The sequence below is a fragment of the Etheostoma spectabile genome, unplaced genomic scaffold (genome assembly GCF_008692095.1).
Source record: "Etheostoma spectabile isolate EspeVRDwgs_2016 unplaced genomic scaffold, UIUC_Espe_1.0 scaffold302, whole genome shotgun sequence".
Lineage (NCBI taxonomy): Eukaryota > Metazoa > Chordata > Actinopteri > Perciformes > Percidae > Etheostoma > Etheostoma spectabile.
Genome location: NW_022605581.1, coordinates 379,290 through 387,145, shown reverse-complemented (window position 1 = coordinate 387,145; position 7,856 = coordinate 379,290). Strand labels below are relative to the sequence as shown.

Below are 7,856 nucleotides of genomic sequence, written 5' to 3'. Positions count from 1 at the left end.
CAGCTAACAGACGCTACTAGCTAACAGCTAACAGACGTAACTGCACTGGTCACTGCGTTGTCTGAAAAACAACAAAGGGACAAAGTGTTGCGTTTACTGGTAAACTGGTAAACCTTGAGACTGACGTATTACCGACTGCTATCTGTTGAGTTTTCTCCGCGTACTCTGTCCTCTGGGCTGTCTACATCTAGAAACTAAGCTGCACCGGGTGCAGTGAACACTCTGATGGCTCATGAGCAGACGGCTTTACGGAGCGGGAGATTGGCTTTGCAAAAACCGGAGCGTTCTATGAAAGACGCTTTATAAAAAAATAAGCTCGATCGCGCAAATTTGATCGTGGGAAGTCCAAATCGTGATCGCGATTAAAATTCATTAATTGTGCCGCCCTAATGTGAGGTGTGGTCTTGTTTTTGTTGTCTTTGATTTATTCTAGATGTAGGCTGTTGTCTTGTAAACCTGTGTGTTACATGTGTGCACAACAAATTGCCCCTCGGGGATAATAAGACTCTTGAACTTGAACAGGTAGGCTCTAGGGCTGCACAATTATCAATTTTAAAGCGATCACGATTTTGACTTCCCACGATCAATTTGCGTGATCGAGCGATTATTTTTTTAAGCGTAATTTCATAGAACGCTCCGTTTTTTTTTTAGCAAAACCAATCTACCGTCCGTAAGCCGTCTGCTCTGAGCCCGTCAGAGTAGTTCACTGCACGTGCAGCTTAGTTTCAGATGTAGCAATCCCGAGGACAGAGTTAGGTGCGGAAACAAACCACAGTAGCGTCCGGTACACGTCAGGTCTCCGGTTTTAACTTCCTACTGATTTCTCCTCCTTAATTTTGCGTTACATGACCCATTTCATCTGTAAAGCCGTGCCTGTGTTGAATCTCTCCTCGACTCTCTCTCCTCTTACTCTCCGCGCCCCGCCACACAGCGGCCGCCGGTCCGCACTTCTGACATTTGTCTACAGTTTTAATTTTTCATTAACACAGCTGTATATTGTTAAGTATGAGGGGGCAAACCTGTATTTGTACCAGTGTTTCCGCGGGTAACTCTGCTATCGCGGCCGCTACGGCGAAGAACACAGAAGAAGTTATTGAATGCAACTAACTTCAGTTGGTAGAGTAACAGCGTGTGAGACGGAGCTGCTGGACCTGGACCTGGACCAGGACCAGGACCTGGACCAGGACCTGGGCCAGAGATGTGACCCATTGCGAGAGTATCATAGTTCATAAAAATGCAGCGCAGTGACGATACAGACGTTTCATACATACGACGTGTGTTCCCGCCGTTCGACCCGTGCGGGACCCGTTCATGATGATCCGCCGTCTCTCTGGGACGTAGCGTCCATCACCCACCCCCCCCCAATCACACTCCCTCTCGCAGTTATAAACAGCCTATGTGACAATACAATTTGTTCTGGTTGAAATCAACAAATAATCGTGAGAATAATCGCGATCAACATTTTGATCAAAATAATCGTGATTATCATTTTGGCCATAATCGTGCAGCCCTAGTAGGCTCACTTAGCACGCTGATAGAATTTCAAAACTGCTTTTTCCGTATCAGCTGTTTTCCATATTGCTCCAAAGACTCTTCTTCTTCTTCTTCTTCTTCTTCTCCTTCTTCTCATCGACGTGTCACACCAAGTGCAGCGGTCCGACCACAGAAAGCTTTATTAGGATGAGAGAGGGAGACCAGCCCCACAGAAGCTGCCAGCCGCACATTAAGATTAATGACAGATCAGCCGGCGGAGCTGCCACCGTGCGTCATTATTGCCACGCGGTTAACGGGCCGTCGTTGAGGCGTTGCCATGGAGACGGCCTAATGGCAACGCTGTTTGAACAAATGGAGGTACAGGAAGCTCTTTGGAACCAGCGAAGGGGGGGGGGGGGCTATTTCGACAATAGGCGGCCGCGGCTCATGCTGCTTAAGCACCTCGTTTAGAGCCCCGGCTGCCGTTCAATCTGCTCCGGAGATGGCGTCTTTTTCAAAGGTGCTCGGGATATTTCAGAGGATTGTCACTTTTATGGAAAGGTGTAAGACAATGTAATGGGAAAGAAATGGGCAAGCGAGGGGAAAAGATTCAGATTTGTGGTCCGTGCAGTTCAGGAAAAATACACAGGAGCCAAGGTTTTCTAAGACCAAGGTGCTATGTGGTACAGGGGAAGGACACTTGAAACTTGTTAAAAATAGGGTGTGGTTTTGGGGTGTAAACGCCATGTGCTCACAACGGCCACCTGTGTAACACATGCCACTATGTTGATGAGGACTGGCGGGTTACATTTAGCAAAACCGGGCCCAGTTTGGTCACAACTTCAAGAGAAGTAGGGTCGGAAATATGCTGGAACTCACCGGTACTGAGTCCACATTAGTACTGATACTTCTTACAGCGTACCACCACCTGTGGTGTGTAGGTGCTCACCACTAAACACCTGCGTAACTCTGCGTCTCTCACATAGAGCGGCTTAACGCTGAGAAAACAGTTTTTAATAGTGGGGGCAGGTCTGTCCCGACAGACTTTGTTGTATTGAACTGTAATAAAACAATAATTTTTCTCATCCTGAAGCTAGCCAATGTCACACTGTTGCTTGCTCTGGAGGAGACTACTAGACCCGTTGGGTCCTTGTAAATTCTGGAGCGTGGTCTAGACCCGCTCTATCTGTAAAGTGTCTCGAGATAACTCTTGTTATGAATTGATTCTATGAATAAAATTGAATTGAATCCTATTTTATGCTACAACTGGTACTCCTAGTATTGTGGTCAGTGAGTGTACATACATGATTTTCATCAATGCCAATCCTAACAAATTGGGCCTAATACCACATCACTTTGCAAATTAACTTAATTTATTCCTAGTCCTAGGTCAGGAGTCATCAATTACATTTTGCACAGGGCCAGAATACAACATTGTCATCAAGAATGAAGGCATGAACATAAAGATGTCATTCACGTGCATATTAAGTAGCCACGCTGGTTTGTTTTGGTCTTATAATAAATCCTCAGACGCACCAGCTGAGAGGATGGTTAACTTAGCCAGCAGTTAACTTTACAAGAATCTATCCAAATGTCAAGATTTGTGGCAAACTACAGAAGTAGACTACAAAACAACAGTTTTTGTTTTAGCTTGTTTTGTCAAAATGTCGCTATTTAGAGTAGAGCTGTCTACGTGTAAACAGCACGGTGGACGAGCGTGGACCGCCAGACGGATCAGACCGAAATATATCACTTCCTGCATGCGTATGCCTGTAGGGGGGAGTGGCATTGATACATATTTACTTTTAGGTTTTATTGTAGCCTACAGTAACGAGTGCAGCAATGTCTTTCCCAGTCAGGTGCATGTGCTGCGTGTTGTAACACACCTCTTAAAAAAACAAAAAAAAACAAAAGCTACAGCACAGTTGTTCCCCCTCTATTCCTCTGGATGGAAACCAACTGTTGTGGTTTTTGTGGTTCTATTCTACGTGAACTCGCGAGATCTCGTGGGTCCTCGAGACTTCAGCTGTCAGTCAGGGCCGCAGCCGTCCCCCAACAGATCCAGACCTGGTGGGCCGAGCCGATCCGCAGCCGTTCCTCATCCTGTGGAATTTGGGGGGTAACACTTGTATCCAATCGAGTTGTGTTTGAAGCAGCAGGCCGTCCAGTTATAACGACCTCATCCCCACGTTGTTGAAACCATTTGGATATTAAGCCTTTACATTGAAAGTCTTTTTGATGAACATCATTATAACCCTGACCACACAGGAGGACCCCCTTGATCCAGAACACAACCGGAGGGTAATCCGTCCTCTTTCAAGTCATCTTCTCCATCCCTGCACCACCCGTTGTAGCTTTTAACGTCCATCTTAATCCGTTGCATGTTTTCATATAAAAGGAACTTCACACAAAACCTCATCAGTTGAATATCATCAGTGTAGCGTTAGAGCCTATGTGGTCTCGATTTGAGTGGTCGTTTACATTTCAAAAGTGGCTAGTTCTCACTGGCATGGGTTAGCATGGTGGCTGACACATTCATGACATGTCATTATCAGCTGTGTTTCCTAACATGCTGTCAGCGTTAGCCTTTCTCCACTGGTTAGATCATGTGTGATTGGTGTGGGTTTGGCGTGTGTGCTCCTGGCTGATGATGAATGGAAAGAGAGCAGCGTGCTGTGTGCGCCACGATGTAGGTTCCCCTTTGGGCTAATGACGGAAGCCCTCTAGTGGACAGAACGTGACTACCAGCAACACATGCTGGTTGTGGCATTGGCAAGGCATGAGCCTGGCTAGTGGATTCAATATTGGAATTTAAGTCTTCCCTTACGACTTCTTGGGCTCATGACTTGATTCAGTCCCGATTCAGTACACGGGGGTGCTAATTTCATGATCCAATGTGGCAAATTATGGAAGCAGAGTAAAGCGTATATACAATTATGGAGTTACATTTCAAAAAGCTTTATCAACGGATTTCAATAATATAAACACAAAGAGAAACCTAGGATAAAAGGTAGCATTTACTATTGTTAAAGATGCATTACCTTGTAATGGACTCCGAAACTGTCTTCATGTGCAGCTTTTTTATGTGATGGGGAACATGAATTGTGTGTTTATAAGCTGTTGCATCAGAGGCCCGTGGTGGAATCCCAGATTGTTTATGGACTCATCTTTGTGTATTATTTCTTTTTACAAGTGGTTTGCCGACAGATTGGAGACTGGGAAGTGACGAGAGAAGGACTCTGGAGTTTGACAAGGGATGCGGTCTGCATTTAGTGGGCTCTCTTTCCCATGCTTGCTAGTTGAAGTCAACTGGGAGATGAAGTGTTTCATCGGTTGGGATTGTTCCCTGCACTACAGCGTCCTCCGTTCAGCTAAACGGACTGTGGCGAGGTTCTGTAAGTTACCTGCAGGACTATAACTGACTGCGGTGTCTCGCCGCGCTTCACCTGGCATCTTTTGTGTTTTGTCTTCTTAAAGATATTTCTATTTAACTTAAATGAATGGACGTTTGGTCTGCAGGGACATTGGGGTTTTGGGGTGTTTTAAATGCGTGCGGGAGTCTAAGATCATGTTGAAAGTGTTTGTGTGAAGGGGCGGAGTGAGACCGAGCCTCCAGCAACACATACCTGCGGGTGTGGGCCGACGTTACGTAACATTGATGTATTTATAATACACTCTTTTAAGCCCATATATATGGTCTTTCTTTCATTCATGAACGTGTTTATTAAGCCCGCTTGAGGCAACTTGAGGGGGTGTGTTGGATGATTTAGGGGCGGTTTAATGAAAGTAAGCTAGGGTAGGCTAGGCTGTATTCACCTCTGCACATATCAGATCTGCTCGTTACCTTGAATTTTGTGTGGTGTACGTTTCCCTTGCTCTTTGGTATCAAGGCGAACTGTTACAATGTAAAAAAAAAACTTTACATACAGTACATTTAAAGTTCAGTCTCACTCCAATACTGTTTTTGTACTCTGTCTTGAGGATGGGTACTGGCACGTGTGTTTAACCGCAGTAACTCATCATCCATTATTAGTGGCTGTGATAGTTATGTGTGATCCCATGAATGTGATTGGAGTTATCTTTACAATTGTATGTGTGCCAGATTTTATGATGGGACTTGCCCCTATCCTGACTGCTTTCTATGGAAAGATTTCCAGTGGAACGTTAACCCCAGCGATACCCATAGGCGAGTCTTCACTCAGGAATGACTCTGAGAGGGATGCTCTGTGGGAGGTTTTCAGATGGGCTGTGTCTTATTTGCCATTCAAAGGGCTCCTTACTGCCCCCTTGACTCTCATCATTTACACTTGGAAGATCTCTGGAGCTCCATGTTGACACCTCCGGTCTTAGGCTTTTCAAAAGGCCTTCTCTAAATCATAGAAAATCACTGACACTCACACGTACATGTAGCATTTCCTTTCCTTAAAGAAAGAACGTTCTGTAAGCAGGATTGTCGACAGCACACACACACACACTAGTGTGTCTCACTATCTTTGTGGGGACCAGTCATTGACATAATGCCCCTTACCCTAACCTTAACCATCAAACCTAAATGCCTAACCTTAACCCCCACCATAACATGGTGTGGGGAACCTACTCTAACCTTAACCGCCCCCCCCCCCCCCACCTAACCTTAACCTCAAACCTAAATGCCAAAACCTTAACCCCCCATCCTAAAAACCAGTCTTACCCCTCTAACAGCCCTTTAACGTTAAGGGGACCAGCATTTTGTCCCCACAAAGCTGTCAGGACCCCATAAGTATACTGTATTCCCGGTTTTTGGTCCCCACAAATGTAGCTAAACAAAGTGTGCACACACACACACACAGATTGATGCCTTAATGATTGGGCCAACATGTTCGCCTCTGGCCATCTCCCGGGCTCTGTGGATAGCTTGCATGAAACCTTTTAACTCCCCTCATCCTCCACTCAGGCTTAATTTGTGGCTTGTGTGCACATGCCACATAAGTCAAGTCTCGGCAGTGGCCTATACATAAGATACAGATCCTCGGGCTGAAATATGTCTCAGAAGCTGCGGTGCATTCCTTTCCTCTTTGCTGTGGCTTTGCTAATGTGCTCTCCCTGAGCTGTGATGATACCAGTATTGATATCCTCGCAGGAGAGGAAGGATGCTCTCTGGTTCATGTGTGCATATGTGGTTTATTTTGCTTTATGCCAAACAATAGTGACATCATGATAACTTCATTCAGTGAAATACTAAATGGCGTTTTAACCCTTGTGTTGTCTTCCCATCGAAATTTAAAATCGACACTTTTGTTGACACTTTTTTTCAATCAAAACTACGTGACACTAACTTATTCACTTTAGTTTTACAGTTATTTTTGGAATTTATGGCCAATAAACCTCATTCATAGGAAATTAGACCTAATGTTTGAGTTAGAAAAGCAGAAATTAGGAATTATTGAGACTAAAATTAAAGGAATGGATGTTGATGATAATCACAGACTGGAATATGTCGACTTTTACTCAATACTATTTCAACAACACTTCCATTTTTCTCCAAATGCTATAAAATTGAATAAGACGCCCCAAAATGAATGAAAGTAGATATTTGTACTTGGCAAAGAGCGTTGGAATCAATCATGTTATTTTGGGGAATTAAAAAGAACATTGATATGTGGGTCAATTGGACCCGAGGACAACATGAGGGTTAAAGAGAAGGATGCCACATTACAAATAGGTTAAAGATGCACTTCAACGGGCAATTACACTTCTGGGATACTTTTTTTAAATTCATGACTTCCCCAAAAAAAGATGGAGTAAGACTGAGAACAACTGTTCAAAGTGCTGAACAGTGACTGTGGCCAATCAGCCCCAAATACAGTTTACTGTCCCCGGGCCCCGGGCCATTGATCATGTTGAACCCCGTATTTTAATTTTTGGATAGAAATGTCCCGAGCCAATCCCAAGTATCCGCACCGGGGCCGATTTAGGCATATTTTATTCCAACACATCGGTATCAGCTAAACTAAAGTCAATCAATCAAAATATAATAAAACCCCAAATACAGTCTGAAATATGTGTATTATAGGTAGTGGTACGGACCGTAGTAGATCCGTGGTCCGTACAGATCAACACTCAGGCTTCAGAGTGCATGGGAATCGTGGATTTATTTAAGTTGAACCATAATAATAGTAGAAATAGAAATAAGTGTTTACGGTCTATTACCATTATGATTAAATTTAGGTGATTTTAAAAAGTGTGCAGCGTTTTTTTCAATGTGTTTTTACCGAGGAAACGGGCGAGCAAGCAGAGTGTGTTGACTGCTGTGTGTTTACCCTCGTCCTCGGAAATGCAGATAAAGCTGAAAGAACCTTTTTAGTTCCTGTTTTACTTATTTAAAAAAGTTGTAGATAGATAGA

The 7,856-nt window shown here is 44.2% G+C and overlaps 1 protein-coding gene across 1 annotated transcript in view; it reads left to right on the top strand.

Annotated features, from left to right (window-relative positions):
- mllt3 (MLLT3 super elongation complex subunit) overlaps nt 1-7,856 on the top strand; it is a gene marked incomplete in the record, with an annotated part of 125,590 nt that overhangs the window by 9,622 nt on the left and 108,112 nt on the right.